General features: G+C 40.0%; 1 protein-coding gene across 18 annotated transcripts in view; it reads left to right on the forward strand.

Moving 5' to 3' along the window:
* CELF1 (CUGBP Elav-like family member 1) overlaps nucleotides 1-14758 on the forward strand; it is a 61751-nt gene that overhangs the window by 6699 nt on the left and 40294 nt on the right. For 9 of the 18 annotated variants that reach the window (XM_063398401.1, XM_063398394.1, XM_063398399.1 and 6 more), the window contains exons 2-3: nucleotides 4649-4733; nucleotides 9577-9617. The exons of 1 other annotated variant lie outside the window; for it this stretch is intronic. The gene's annotated coding sequence lies outside the window, so the exon portion shown is untranslated. The remainder of the gene's footprint in view (nucleotides 1-4648; nucleotides 4734-9576; nucleotides 9618-14758) is intronic. 8 more of the 18 variants (XM_063398407.1, XM_063398408.1, XM_063398410.1 and 5 more) reach the window with 3 other exon arrangements.

The following is a 14758-nucleotide window of genomic DNA, read 5'->3' on the forward strand; positions in this document are numbered from 1 at the left end:
TAAAAAGATTTCTGTAATTCAATTTGGGCTGGAGGGGGGAGAAGGTCAAACCAAGAACTTTATGTGTGGATGTGTGTCCAAAAGCAACAAGGAAGACTTTACTAGTTCAATAGTTATTGAAATGCTGGTGGATGTGGGGATTCCCTGGGAGGAAGATTTTTGTCTTGTTTCTGAGTTGCTGCCCAGATTTTGTTGGTGAATAGTGTTAGACATTTGTGCATTATTAAGATGGGCACAAACAAAGTGGAGTTGGAACTGATTTCAAAACAGTAACTCCTTTAGGTTTGTATGCTTTAGTTCTTTCCTTTCCTTTCACGGTGTGACAGTGAATGAGGGTGTGCGTGTGTAAAGGAACTTGTCTTAGCAATGGTCCCTTTCAGAGACCATGTATGGGTAAAGCAGTTCGGCTGGTTCAGCTCCTGCTCCTCCCTCTCGGGGAGCTGAGCAGAATCTCTTCTGCTGAAAGGGTTGTTCCACTTTCTGCTTTCTATATTTGTCCAGCAGAGCACACTGGCTTGCCAGGCAGTGTGGCTGGCCTGGTGGGCATTTGCTGAGCAGAATTGAAAGCCAGGGCTTATAGTCTGTTACGTCCGTCTGTCTGTCTGTCTGTGGGGATGACTGGTGTTCCAAGTGAAAGGTGATCTGTTTGTGGATGTTGTCTTTTTTGTAAAATGCAGTTCATCCAAACTGGGGAGTCTAGGGACTGGAAATGGAGGAATTAGTTGTCTTGCAGAGACAGTTTGTAGTGGGTGGCAGTGGCATCCGAAAGACACAGATTTAACCTGCAAAAGAGCTGCTGTCTTCTGGGATGAGGATTTTAATCTCCCTTCCTGCTTTGGGGAGTGATTAGCCAAGGCCTGTATCCTTCCATAAAAGGTTTGTTGTCACTGTCTGCCTTGAAGATTAATGAAAGCTAGATCCTGTCCTGGAAGATCTGAGTGCTGTCTTTGCTTGTTATGGGCAATGGGGATTAATGAGGAGCTAGACCCTGGCCTGCCTAGTTTGGAATCGGGAGTTGGTGTTCAGGGATGGGCTTGTAGGAAATACCTTGTTAGGAAGGACTGGAAACTTGCAGTTAAGACTTCCCAGACCGTGTGCTTGCGTAAACTTTGTATTAAGGCCCTGCACACATCGGGATGACTGTTCACAATTGCTTTTTTTAAATAGTAGATCAGATGAACAAATAGTGCAGAAAGGCTACTAGCTGCTACACTATAGTAAACTGTTGATACAGTCTTATTTGAGTAGCAGAAAGGTGCTCAAAATAGTGGCAGCAATTGAATACACCATTAACTGTGGCAATAATTTTTTGAGAGGGAGAATGAGGGTTATTGTTTATAAGGTACTTCTGAATTTTAAGAAATACTGTCTCCTTAAAATTCTGCTGTCTTTTGAATATCTATGCAAATAGGCATCAACCTTTTGTTTCTGGAATTTGAGAGAGAAAAACATTGTTTCAGTTGTGAAGTTGATTTTCCCAAGAGTCTGCCTTTTTTCTTAAGGACCATATTCCATAAACTCAGTTTGAATTCTTTTTCTTTCCTACCACTGCAGTGTCTTCAGTGTATTTCCTCCTGAGAAAGCTGTGTGTCTCTTGAATTTGGAAGGAGATTTTGGAGGCAAATTGGTGGATCTAAGCTACCTGGCAATGTCTGGATTGTACTGATGTCTGCAGGCAGGGACCTGTGACTGATGTGTGACAGAGGGTCATCTTCATCTTCTTGAACTCATTGAACTCAAGCAGCTTAGTTGTGTGGCTGTTTTCTGATCATTCTGTGTAACGGGGACACACGGCAGTAGCTTTTTCCATCTTCATGTGGAAAACCTATGGAATTTGTTGTAAATATGCAGCCTGTGGAATGTTAAGCTTGTTACCTGAAGTGTCTTGGTATTTTGCCTAATTCTGGCATCCTTTGCCAGAATTAGGTCCTCTGCTTGCCTGTCTTCCCAGTTTTCCACTTGCTGACTCCCTAGCTGACAACTTTTCATTTATAGGAGTTACCAGTTAAAAACAAATCTTGGTACTGTTTGAGGCCAGTGATTGGAGTTTTATGATTCCTCAGCTTTCGAGTGTTTTCTTGAAGCATACTCACCTTTTCCTCCAAGTAGTCTTGGAGCAGGAATATGGTTAGGCAATTTCAAAGGCCTCTTAGAAGTACACTATTGCATGTTTAAAAATACTGTGTGTCTGCTCTGTGAAAGATGCCATGATAAATGGACAGAACTCTGAATAAATAATAAATATATGTGCACCAAGTGCATTTGAGTAGCACAATGACACTGGGGAATTTCAATCATACCATTTTGTTAGAATCTTCCTAAAGGCAATATATGAGAAAGTGACATTGTTCTGAGCTAAGCCAAGCTGTCAAGACAGGAAATCTTGTTTGCTGTATATACTTTTGTGTTTAAGGGAGAATACCAAATAATCCATTCTGTCTTGACTGTGTTACCCTGTCTGCAGAAAAGGCTTAATCATGGTGGGACACAAATTAACTTTTGTCTGATGTCCTTTGAAAGTACTGAAATTCCACAGGAAGGTGTAATTTTTCATGTTCTTCTCGCCCTATTGCTTTTTTTCCCCTTTTTCTCTTTTTTTTACAAAAATAAGCCCTTTCAAAAAAATATTATAATTATGCAGTTGAATAATAAAGTTAGGTTAAAGGTGGACATATGGAAAGATTACAGAAATTTTGAATTAAGTCCAGTGTGCATTTCAGATTTATGAAACTTAAAACTGCTATTGTAAAGTAATTACAGATATTAAACTCCAGGAAGAATAAATGAAAGTCAGAAAACATTTACTTGTGATGTTAAGAAGTTAAATCATATTGTTTAATCAAGAATATGGAGTGACATGTCTCTAATATCTGAGGCAGTCCACTGACAAAGAAGTGGAGCAGTGAAGATGATTATATGGAAGGACATGTATGTAGTTCTTACAAGCATAGTATTTTCTTTACAGAAGCAGTGGAAGCCTTATTCATCACTTGGGGCCTTTAAAAAGGATCAGTCAGTAGAGATTTAATTGTGTGAAATTCAGTACCTAAATCTGATGATCTAGTTCCATGAGTAATTTAAATGAGCATCTGCCAGTATTGCTTAGAAAGAGGCTTGTGCCATTTTTCATGCCTTTTTCCTTTCTTTTGTGCTACCAAGAACATCTGTGTGGTTGTGCAGTGAATTGAATCCAGGAGCATGTCTGAGTTTAAACTATTATCTTCCTGTTGGTGGTGGTGGACAAGGTCACACCTTGACCATTTCCTTTCTCAGGCTTGTTACACAGAGGTGGGGATGGACAGCTGGTGAGAAAAGAGTTGTGCACTATTTTGGCAAGAGCACCAGCTTAAACTGGACCTATAGCAGGAGTATCTCAATCTATTCCTTTGTGTTTCTTCCCCATTTCTGTTGAATGTTTATGGAGAACTCGTATCCACTCTTCTCAGATGTATAACCTGAAAATATTAAGTGAGAATTCTTTGCCTGTGTTGCATGCTGGGGCACATGTAATTAGGACAGGGAAGTCCTAAATGTTGTCTTAACATACTTCTTAATGAATGCAGTATTTGGTACATGCTGTGTTTGATGCTGCTCTGCAGAAAGCCTGCTGTTCATTTGGGAAGTTGGTGAGCTTTTCTGATATGAGGACAGAGAGAAAATGATGTGCCACGTAGACTGTAAGGGTTTAGAAGTATAAGATGCCTCCAGAATCTAGGCATGAGGTATAGAGAATCCAGAAAGATATTTATTTTATGTCTGTTCTGCATGCTCATGCAGCCAAAGATGCATTATAGCACTTGTTTTTGCCATAAAGTTCATGGAGTGTCTTCCTGCTAGCACTGGAAAACGCCTAGCAGGTGTCATACCATGCCTTCCAATAAAAGTGAATGGAAATGAACTGATGGATAAGTGTGTCAGTGAGGAATATCTGAAAATACATCCATAAGACTTCAAGCAAGTACTGACCCTCTAGCTCTGGCAAAGTACATTGACACTCTTGATCCTTCTCCACACATCCAGCATTACATTTGTGATTGGCAGTCACACAAAAATGATGCTTCATGGCATGTTCATGTAGTCATGTGTTTTCAGTAGATCATAAATGAACGCAGGGTTTTTTTAATGCAGTTTTTCTGTATTATTTACAGTTGTATGTTTCAGATACTATATAAAGATACCGAGGAGGGGAGTAAATGTTGCAAAAAAGAAATCAAAGTATATACAAATTATGACAAATGAGAAACCTTCAGAGATGTGGACTAGAAGCTTAGTAAGACCTGTTTTGCAGTGAAATGATTACATTTTATTAAATTTGTGTTTTAGAGCAAAAGTGGGGCATTCATAAGTTAATGTTCCTGCAGCAATGCCAGCATTTGCCTCTGTTGGAGAAAAAGAAATAGTATGAAATATTTTTTAAAGCTTCAGCTCAAGCCAGTATTAAACCTCATTAAGTGTTAATGAAAATTACTTGCTGTTAAAAGTGATTTGAATCAATATTCATTGTTTATAATAGAACAGTAACTCCTGTTCTTTGCAGATGTAAATGAGTGTGATTTGAATCCATTTATTTCTGCAAAGGGTTTACCGTGTGCCTGTTACAAAATAAAGATAAAAATAATTGAGCATATTTTTACTCTTTGGTTTGCAGGCGTGGCAATGGCAGATTCTGCACGGTAGAGTTCATGGCAAGTATTTGTCTAATATAAGCCAAGCAAGACACATACAAGCTTCAGGTAAATCAGTCTTTCTTAGCTGTGCTTCTTTGAAATAAAAGAAAAGCATTTATACTTAAACATTTTGCAAATATACGATTTCAGACCTAGTCAGAATTTTGTGTACCATTCAATTCTGATCTTTCAAAATTGGAGCACCTCAAAATGATTTTCCTCCTGAAGCTAGGAGTAGATGCTGGAAACAGCCATGTACACTTTGTGTGCATTCCTTTGGCATTTTAGGTGTGGTAATACAGAATAGTGATTGCATTTGAAGATCTTTGTGGGTGACCTGCAATGCATCCTTATTCTGTTTGCTTTTGAATCTATTTCCTTTTGTAAAATCAGAAAAAAGATGTGTAAAAGGTTTTGACACAGAGCCATGCAAACTGTGTCTGTCTAAACATTGTGCAGGGGCAGTTTCCCCACTGAGATTTTTTTTATCTTGCATTTGAAGATAGGTAAGTCAAAAGTGTTACTGTTTGAGCTCTTGTGGCTGAGATGGATGAGATTGTTAAAGTTCAGCTAAAGTTGCTGAACTAGGAGTTCAGTTGCTTCTAGGAATAAGCTTAGTGGTTAAACTGAGAATATTGTTTGTGGTCACTAAAACTCAATCTTTTACCCAAAAGAAGACCAAACTCTGCTGTATGTGACAGGTCTTCCTGTGGCTTGTAGAGTCTCCATAAAGCAATACATGAATGCAGGCTTTCTGACCTTCATTCAAAAAATAAATGAAATCTTGTTTTAGTTTCTTCTCTATTTGCAACTCCTGATAGATTTTGAGAGTCCCTTCATACCATAATCTGGCGAGAGATAGCAAGCTAAAATCTTTTGTTGGCGAGATTCTTTGGATTCTTATTAACAGACATATGTTTTGTGGAAAATTTTTTTGTGAAGTTGTTTGCAAGGTTTTCAGCTGAGATGCAGCTGTAACAATGTGATGACACTCCTGACTGATTAAATACATTCTGTCACTAGTTTTCAAAAAACCTTTTCACAAAGAAATACGATTATAATCTTTGTACATATTTCTCCATATTGTACAAATGGAAACTCTTAGGACCAAAAAGTTACTATTCAGCCACTTAGTTAATAATAGAAGTTATGTCTTCTAAGCCCCAGTCCCATGTTTTCAACAGTAGATTATGGAATTAGTTTGTACTGTTCAAGTGTGTCTTTGACACTTTCATTTTGGATTGTAAGACTTAATGATCAATCTTGGAGGTGTTTAGGCTTTAAATGCTGACTGGACATGGAACAGACATTGCAAATATGATCAACATCCCAAATCTTAAGTATTTTATGATGTCCTGGTTAAAGTAACTTGAAGCATAGCATTTTAACTGTTTTCCTGCCTTTTTGTTTTTGTCTGCAGTAGTCCCAAAATGTGCACTTCTTCTATTCTTCAGTCTGTTCTTCCTATTACGTTTAAGTTGAAAAAACTTACATTCTTGTAGTAGAACATACTGTAGTGAGTAAATCAACTTGCTAACTGTATAGTTTGTCTGCTACCCTGTATACCCTTTAGTTTGTGTGCTGGCAGCACTGAGAAAAACAGTGTTTGACAGCTCTGTCTGCCAAAATAAATGAAGCAGGCGCAGTGACTGAGCTGTGGCCTCACATTGAACAAGGAGCTTTTGGTGCTGAGAGTTTGGCTGGTGTAAAGATTGCAGTAGACGGGCACTTCTCGGATAAAAAACTACATCTCCTTCTCTTTTATACCATAAAAGTAGGGGTTTATACCGTAGGAGTTTCCGCTTGCTATCTCTGTTGTGTTGTTGCCTCATTAGTAAGAGTGGCTACAAAGTGACACTTTCTGTGGGTTGTGGCCTGAGCTGTGCAGTGACTGAGACTTCCCCTGGTTGTGTAGCACTCTCTGTTCAGTTTGCAGTCTCTAGAGCACTTGCTCCGTCGCTCTTTGATGCATCGTTATCTCCCTCCCGTTCTTCTTCCAAAGAACTAGTTCCTTCTGTATGTTCAAATTTTCATTATTGGTCAAATGGGTTCCTAAAAGTATGTAAATCTGCAGTGAGTCCAGACTGGATGCTGATTTATGTGAGAGACTGTTGACGCCAGGATGTATCTGAGGTTGAGCTACGTGGTCAGTTTGATCTGTTGGCCTCTTTTATTGCCAATGGTAACCTTGACATCCCATAAATATTAGTTCCTGGAAAGTGTAATGAGAAATCAGAACTAACTGGTCTAGACAAAGTGCTGACTGTGACAGTAATTTCATTGATCAGAATCCATTAAATGATCTGATATTCTCTTAGATGGTCCAGGCTGCTTGTGAGACAGAAGTTTTACCACTTAGTAGAAAAGCAGTATTACTGGATTTATTGGGCTCATATCCTTTGTGTATTACTTAGTAGAGCCACTTGTTTTCATTACCAGCTGCAGTTCTATTTATATTACGTTGCATATCAAAAGTTGCAACTGTTCATCAGTGAGGGTATATGTTGTCACCTTTTGATCTGGCAGGGCCATTAAATCTAAGCATTAAACCTTTGTTTTTCTGCATGGGGTACTCAGGTAGTGTCAGTAGTTCCTCTCAGCCTTGTGCAGTAGTTGGAAGTGACAACTGTACTGAGATGCAGCACCTTAGTAAGGGGACAACTTCAGGAAAATTTTTATAAAAGCTGTGATGAGAGATCAGAATTTACCCCATTAACTGTTTTGCTGACCTCACTAAGAACAGTCTTGCAGCTATGAGAACAGCTGGCTATTAGCATCAAATGCTGGCTGGGGAGAACCTACTTTGCACAAGAGCTTACTGCCCCATCAGGTAATTACAGAAGTGACTGTGCTGCACATATGGCTAGCAGCACTCAGCTGTGTGTATGTATAAACCTGAGTCTGAGGGATCTAAGACCAGATTTTTCCTGAGAAGAAACACAGTTGTCAGATTCTTTGGCCTTTGGGCCAGGTTTATCTGATGTATGAACTTGGATAAATTATTCAGTGTATTTATGTTCTGCATGCAATTAAATAAACCATACTAAAATAATCTGAGCACTCTCCCAGGCTTTCTACAGGTGATTGTCAGATTTGCTGCTTGTTTTTTGAAGTTTTTATTGTCTTGGATTTTGCCTTTGATTCAGTGAAGTGTGTATTTTTTCATAAAGGTATCCAAGAGTTGTGGCTTCCTCTGGCTATGTTAGCTGCACTTCTGGTTTCTTTGAAGTTTTTAAATTAATTCACTAGAGTTACAGTTACATGTGTGAAGTGAAGAATTTCTTTTTAACATCAAAAAGTTGTTTATACAGATATTCTTAACCATTCCAAGATCAAGTAGCTGTGTATTTCTTTTTTTTTTTCTGAAAGCTGATTATCAAAGTAGTATAACTTAGCATATAAGCAAAAAATCTGTGATACGTGTTGTTTTGAATAAATTAAAAGTTAGGCATGAGGAAGGTCTGTTAGCAGGGATCTGAGACCATTTTTTGTCCATAAACAAATATTTTGTAATTAAACTTCAGAAAAGCAGAGGAATCTGGCTGAGGTGGAAGAAGTGTCTTAAGGTAACATTTGCCTCAATCACTAATTGGAGCTTCATAATTCAGAATGTTGTTGTAAAACAGAACAAAAATAAATATGTAAAGTGTTCCCTGAACAATAGTCAGTTTTGAGTAATATTCTAGGAAAGAAAAATTAATAATTTTAAAAATGCACATTTCATATAACTGTGTTATGTTTGTCAGGATTCATGGATTGGCTTTTGTTTTCAATAAGTATTGTAAGAAAATTAATTTTGTTCTTGTGTTTAGGATTCTTTGTTCCTTTAGAGGCTTTAGTACTTTATTAAATAAATTGAACAAATAAGAAGAATTTAGAAGAATTGAAAATTATCAAGAGATCTCCCTTTGAAAAAGAGGGCATGAGTACATGTGACAAATAACCAAGTATATTACATGGCAAGTTAGAAGAGGGCGTGGCTTGCTTATTCTCACTTACTGAAAAAATACAGAACAGAGGTTAAGCAGGGGCCTGCAAAGCAGTCAAAATATGGGAGTTCAGATAGTCTTGTATAATTCTTCTTGCTGGTGAATGCAGTTTTTAGTTTGGTAACTATGGATAAGTAAATAGATTTAGATTTTCTGTAAAATACTGCTAGACTGACAAGAGTGGAGTTCTGCAAAATAACCCAGGAGAAGGCATAGAAGAAATTATTTGAGGGGGAAAAATAGTCAAGAAACCTCACAAATAAAAAATCCCAAGTTTGTTTTCAAATATGGACTAGCTTGTGTTGAGAGTCTGTTACTGAGTTTGCAAAAAGAAAACTCTGAATCATGAAGTAGCATCCCCTATTTATGAGGTGCTAGTACAGAAAATCTGTATGGTTCCTGGCTGATTATTTGCTTAAGATGTAGAAATAACATTTTTTCCTTATGTTGTTCAATTCTGTGTTCCCTATTTCAGTGCTTTTTGATAAATTTCCATTTATGCAGTCATACATTAAAGTTCCCCTCTGCAGGTTCATGGTCATCTGTTAGTGCTGCAGCTGGCAAAATAACACCAAATAGGAGTTTAGGATTGTGGCTACTGCTGTTGGTAGCTGCTTCTGTTGTGACAGCCAAAAAGTCAGATAGGTGGCATAAGTCCACTGAAGATTGCTGGGAAGCTCTAAGACTTCTGTTTTCAGCCATGTTGTGTTTGCAGTCCGGTTTTGTGCACCCTTTCATTTACCCTGTTTATTTAAAATATGACTGGTTAGGGTTGTTACCACCTCATGATGACTTCTGTTATTAGAAAAAAGCTTTGCTTTCCCAGTCCCAGTGCTTTACCAGGTAGAATTCCTGTAATGATTGTTATTACCTGATGTTAACTCTGGAGTCCTCAATGTGTGCTTTTCTTTATCTTTTAGAGTGAAGACTGGAACGGCTGGAGGGAGGTGCGTAGCTGCAGGTATGAACCCACTAAAGCTTGTATCCCTCAGTTGTGTAGTAGAGCTTCCTTTCAGAGGTTTGGAGAGATGTTGTTTTTACATTCAGTGATGAAAGGAGTCATTTTCCACTGCAGTGAGCAGTGCTCCCTGAACCTTAAACTCTGCAGTTTCCTGCCTTTGTGCTGCCAAAGGGGGTTGGGAGTGTTAACAGTTCAGAACTGTGAGTACTGAGTCAATAGACATCTTTAACTCCATCTATAATTTAATTATTTTAGAAACATAACTGCGAAGTAGGAATGCATGTCTTCACAGTAATTTCTTGACCAGAATAAATCTGCAGTATTCTGTAGTACCCTGAAGGTGAGTATTAGTGGAACAACTCCTTCTGGGCTGAGAGAAATTTGATTATGTGCAGCAGAATGAGAACATAGTCTAGTATGAAAATGCATGGAGTCAAACGTGAGGATCTTCTGGTGCAATTTTCTTAGTGCTAGGAAGTCCAGTAAGGTGTAGTTTCATGTGACAGCAGAGACAAATGCCCCTTGCAGGTGAGAGTTTAGTGCTGTGTCCTTTAGTTATGTTTGGTTCTCATGGTAGCTTGCATTATAGACAGAGTCAGCTTGTCAGCCCAGTAAAAAGTTCTTCTGTGATCTAGTTGTTTCTCAGGTTTAGGAAGTTGGTATGATTTCCTCTGTGGTCAGAAGAGTACAAAAGAACATATCAGACTGTTTGTACTGCACCTCAAGAGTTTCAGTTAACTGCTGTGTTAAGTAACATTATCAGTATCACCTCAACCAAAGTTTGGGGATTTTTGTTCTTCCAGTGAATTGCCTCTGCTATGGCAAACATTTAAGGTGTGCTATGGTCTGTAGACAGCCAGGGAGAACTGAGTTTTTATATTGTCTTGAGGAAAGATTTGTTTTCTGCTATGGACAGACATTTGATACAGTTTTCATAAATACATTGGGAAGGATTTAGTTATGTCTGTATCAGAAAGAAAAACAAATTAGTCTTTAAAGTGCAGGATATCCTGTCTCTCCATATGTTATTCATCAGGATAGAAAGATCTAAAGTTTGTTTAAGAAATCCAGGAACGCCTTCATTTTCAAGTGATTTTTTAGAGAATTGGTGATTGACCTCTGTGTTTGGAAATACAAGTTTAAGGGCATTTGTCTCCAGGCATTGTGTGGGTTGCAAAACACTCAGCCTCTTTTCTAGTGACTGATGCTCTGTACTTTGCGCTTCCTGGTCCTTTGTTGTCCTTTAGGACCATACAGAAGATTAGAAAGAGAGAATACTGATCATTTTTCTGGCTTTTTTCTGAAGAATTTGCATCTTTTGAGACAGACTATACTGATTAGGCCTAGTTTTTCAAACTCATGGGATTCTCCAATTGGGACCCAGGTCCAGAATCAATATATTTGGAATACTTAAATAACAAACCAATCAGATTATTTAAATAGCAAGATAATCACCAAGCTTCTGGTTGATGAGAATAAGTCACTGTGATTTGGTGCAAGATCCATGGTTTCTCATCTTAAGAGCTAAATAAAGTGGAATTCATCTGCCTAAATGTGAATAAGAAGGGTGTCCAAATGGAAGAGGGTGGAGTCTTTTCCTGGGCATCTAATAATGGTATATAAAATTGTTTGTATATGTCCCAGTAGGAAATGCCTCATCATTATTAACTCTACAGAGATATATCAGAATAAAACTGATGGCATTCTGCTTCTGGTCAGGTACAGAGAATAAAAATGAGGAAGAGTGAGCTTTGTTTTGAGGTAAGGAGACAGTCTTACCTCTGTATTGACTCTTGTCATATACACATTTACCATGCTGAAATGTGTCTGTGTTCAAATAAAATTTCTGCAGATACAGGCCCCTTCCAAAATGGAAGTCTTTGGCACTTCCATGGGTATAAAAATGGTCATTAAAAGATTGTGGATTGTCAAATGATAGTCATGGAATCTTTAAGGTTGGAGAAGACTCTTAAGATAACAGAGTTCAACCATTAACAGAAAACTGCCAAGTCTGGCACTAAACCTGTGCCTAAGCATCACATCTACACATTTTTCAAGTACCTCCAGGGATGGAGATTTTAACACTTCTCTGGGCAGCCTGTTCCAATGCTTGACACCCTTTCAGTGAAGAAATTCTTCCTAATATCCAATCTGAACTCCTTCTGGTGTGACTTGGGGTCATTTAGTCTGGTCTTGTTACTTGAGATAAAAGACTGACCCCCACCTCAGTACAACCTCCTTTTGGGCAGTAGTAAAGAGAATAAGGTGTCCCTTCAGCCCCCTTTTCTCCAGTCTAAACAACCCCATCTCATTCAAGTTCTCCCTATAAGACTTGTACTCCAGACCCTTCACCAGCCCCATTGCCCTCCTCTGGACATGCTGCAGCCCCTCAGTGCCTTTCTTGTAGTGAGGAGCCTAAAACTGGACACAGCTCTTGAGGTGCAGCCTCAACAGTGCCAGGACAGGGGGACAATCCCTGCCCTGGTCCTGCTGGCCACACTGCTGCTGATGCAGGTCAGGATGGCATTGGCCTTCTTGGCCACCTGGGCACTGCTGGCTCATGTTCAGCTGCTCTCAACCAACCTTCCTAAGTCCTGCTCTGCTGTGCAGCTTTCCAGCCCCACTTCCATCAGCCTGCAGTGCTGCCTGGGGTTGTTGTGACCCAAGTGCAGGACCTGGCACTGAGCCTTGCTGAGACACACACAGCTGGCCTCAGTCCATTGATCCAGCCTACCCTGATCCCTCTGCAGCGTCTTCCTATCCTCTGGCAGATCAACAGCCCCACAGAGCTTGGTGTTTCCTTCACACTTGCTGAGGATGCATTTGATCCCTTCATTCAGGCCATTGATAAGAGATTAAACAGAGCTGGCCTCAGTACCGAGACCTGCAGATCACCACTGGTGACTGACCATCAACTGGATGTAACTCCAGTCACCACCATTCTCTGGGCCCAGCAATCCAGCCAGATTTTACCCAGCAAAGAGTACATGTACCATTCACATCATGGGAAGTCACTTTGTCCAGGAGGATGCTGTGGAAAACAATGTCAAAGGCTTTATTGAAGTTCAGGTAGACAACATCAAAAGCCTTTTGCTCATACACTCAGCCGGTCACCTTGACGTAGGAGATAAAGTTGGTAAAGCAGGACCTGCCTTTCACAAACCCCTGCTGTCTGGGCCTGATCCCCTGCTTGTTCAGTGTGTGTTGTGTGATGGCACTCAGGATGATCTGCTCCATGACCTTCCCCATCCCAGAGGTCAGGCTCACAGGCCTGTGCTAATGCCTTCAGTTTTAGCTTTCCAGATTCTGTACTGCATTAGTATGTAACTCTGAACTTCATATAAAATGTTAGCAAGTTCTTTTCACAGGGTAGTTAGACAAAACAATCCTTTTCCAGCCTGAAAACCAAGAACACCATTGCAGCTTCAGGCCCAAAAGGTATAAACAGCAGTAAATTGAGGAGAGCAATCTGGGAGGATGGGACTTCATAACTTGAAGCTGTAATGGGACAATTAATTCCTATGTGTAAACGGACTGAAACTTATAAAAGTGTGAAAACTTGTGACCTGTCATCCATCCATCTTGGGTAGAGCCATGACCAGGCTCTTATACTGCCCAGGTGTATCCTTTGAAGGCCTTTTAATAAATACCTATTTTATTCCTTTAACACTGTTTAGCCTCTGTTCCAGGCAGCCTCTCTAGGCATCAGTGGTTCCCCAGATCCTCCTTTCAATCCTTCATGTAGATGGGATGTAACATTTGCTAACTTCCAGTCAGCTGGGACCTGTCTGGTTGGGCAGGACTGCTGGTGAATGGTGGAAAGTGACTTGGCTGCTTTTTCATCAGCTCTCTCAGTACCCATGGGTAGATGCCATTAGGTCCCATGGACTTAAACAAGTCTGTAACCCTTTCTTCCTAGATTATGCTCCCCATCTCTGTCTTCCATCTCAGGGGCCTGGGTACCTTGAGAAAACTGGACTTATTATCAAAGACTAAGGCAAAAAAGGCTGTAAGTACCCCTGCCTTTTTCTCATCCTTTTCCACTGTTTCCCTCTGCATCCAGATGGAGATTTTCCTTAACCCTCCTTTTATTGCTAATGCATTTTGAAAAACATTTCTTATTGTCTTCTGTAGCAGTAGCCAACTTAAGTTCTAGTTGGGCTTTGGCCTTTCTAATTTTCTTCCTGCATAACATCAGGACGTCTTTGTAGTCCTTCCAAGTTGCCTGCCCCTGTTCCCAAGGTGATACACTTTTTCCTTTCCCAACTGAGTTCCAACCAAAGCTCTCTGTTCAGCCAGCCTGGTCATCTTCCTCGCTGGCTCATCTGTCAGCATATAGGCCTGCTCCTGAGCCTTTAGTTTTCCTTCTTAAAGCATGTCCAGCCCTCCTGGACTCCTTTGCCCCTTGGGACTGCCTCCCGAGGGATTCCGTCAACTAGCTCCTCCTCAGGCCAAAGTCTACCCTCCAGATATCCAGGATGGCAGTTCTGCTGGCATTACCTTCTTCCTTCTCCAAAATTCAAAACCTGTCCTTTTGTGATTGTGATGCCCAAGGCAGCTTCCAGCATCACCCACCAGTCGTTCCCTGTTCGTAAACAGCAGGTCCAGTGGGATGCCTTCCCTACTGGCTCCCTCACTGTCTGTGTCAGGAAGTTACCACCCACACACTCCAAGAATTTCCCGGACTGTTTCCTCTCTGCTGTGTTGTATTTCCAGCAAACATCTGGTAAGCTGAAGTCCTCCACAAGAACAAAGGCTGGGGACAGTGAGACTTCTCCCAGCTGTGTGCATTGGTGTAGGTGCACTTCAGCTGGGCTATCTGTCCTTCTGCCTCTTCAGCTAGAGAAGCTGTAATTCCTGCAGGAAACCTACAAGGCATTTAGGCTCTTCTGCTGTATAAAGTTAATTCTTCCTCAATACTTCTAAAGCCATTTGTAGTTTAGGAAAGTAGACATAAATTTATTTGATGATAGAATTATTCGTTAATTTGAAGGAACTGCATCAGAGTAGTATTCTTCATTCTTTTTGGGCTTAGCTCTTCCTGAACTTGAAAGCTATTACAGTATCTAATGGTTATTTAGACGTTATTAAAGAGTAAATGTTTAAATCAACATGGCTGTATTTTCTTGATTGATTTGAAA

The sequence above is a fragment of the Prinia subflava genome, chromosome 5 (genome assembly GCF_021018805.1).
Source record: "Prinia subflava isolate CZ2003 ecotype Zambia chromosome 5, Cam_Psub_1.2, whole genome shotgun sequence".
Taxonomy (NCBI): domain Eukaryota; kingdom Metazoa; phylum Chordata; class Aves; order Passeriformes; family Cisticolidae; genus Prinia; species Prinia subflava.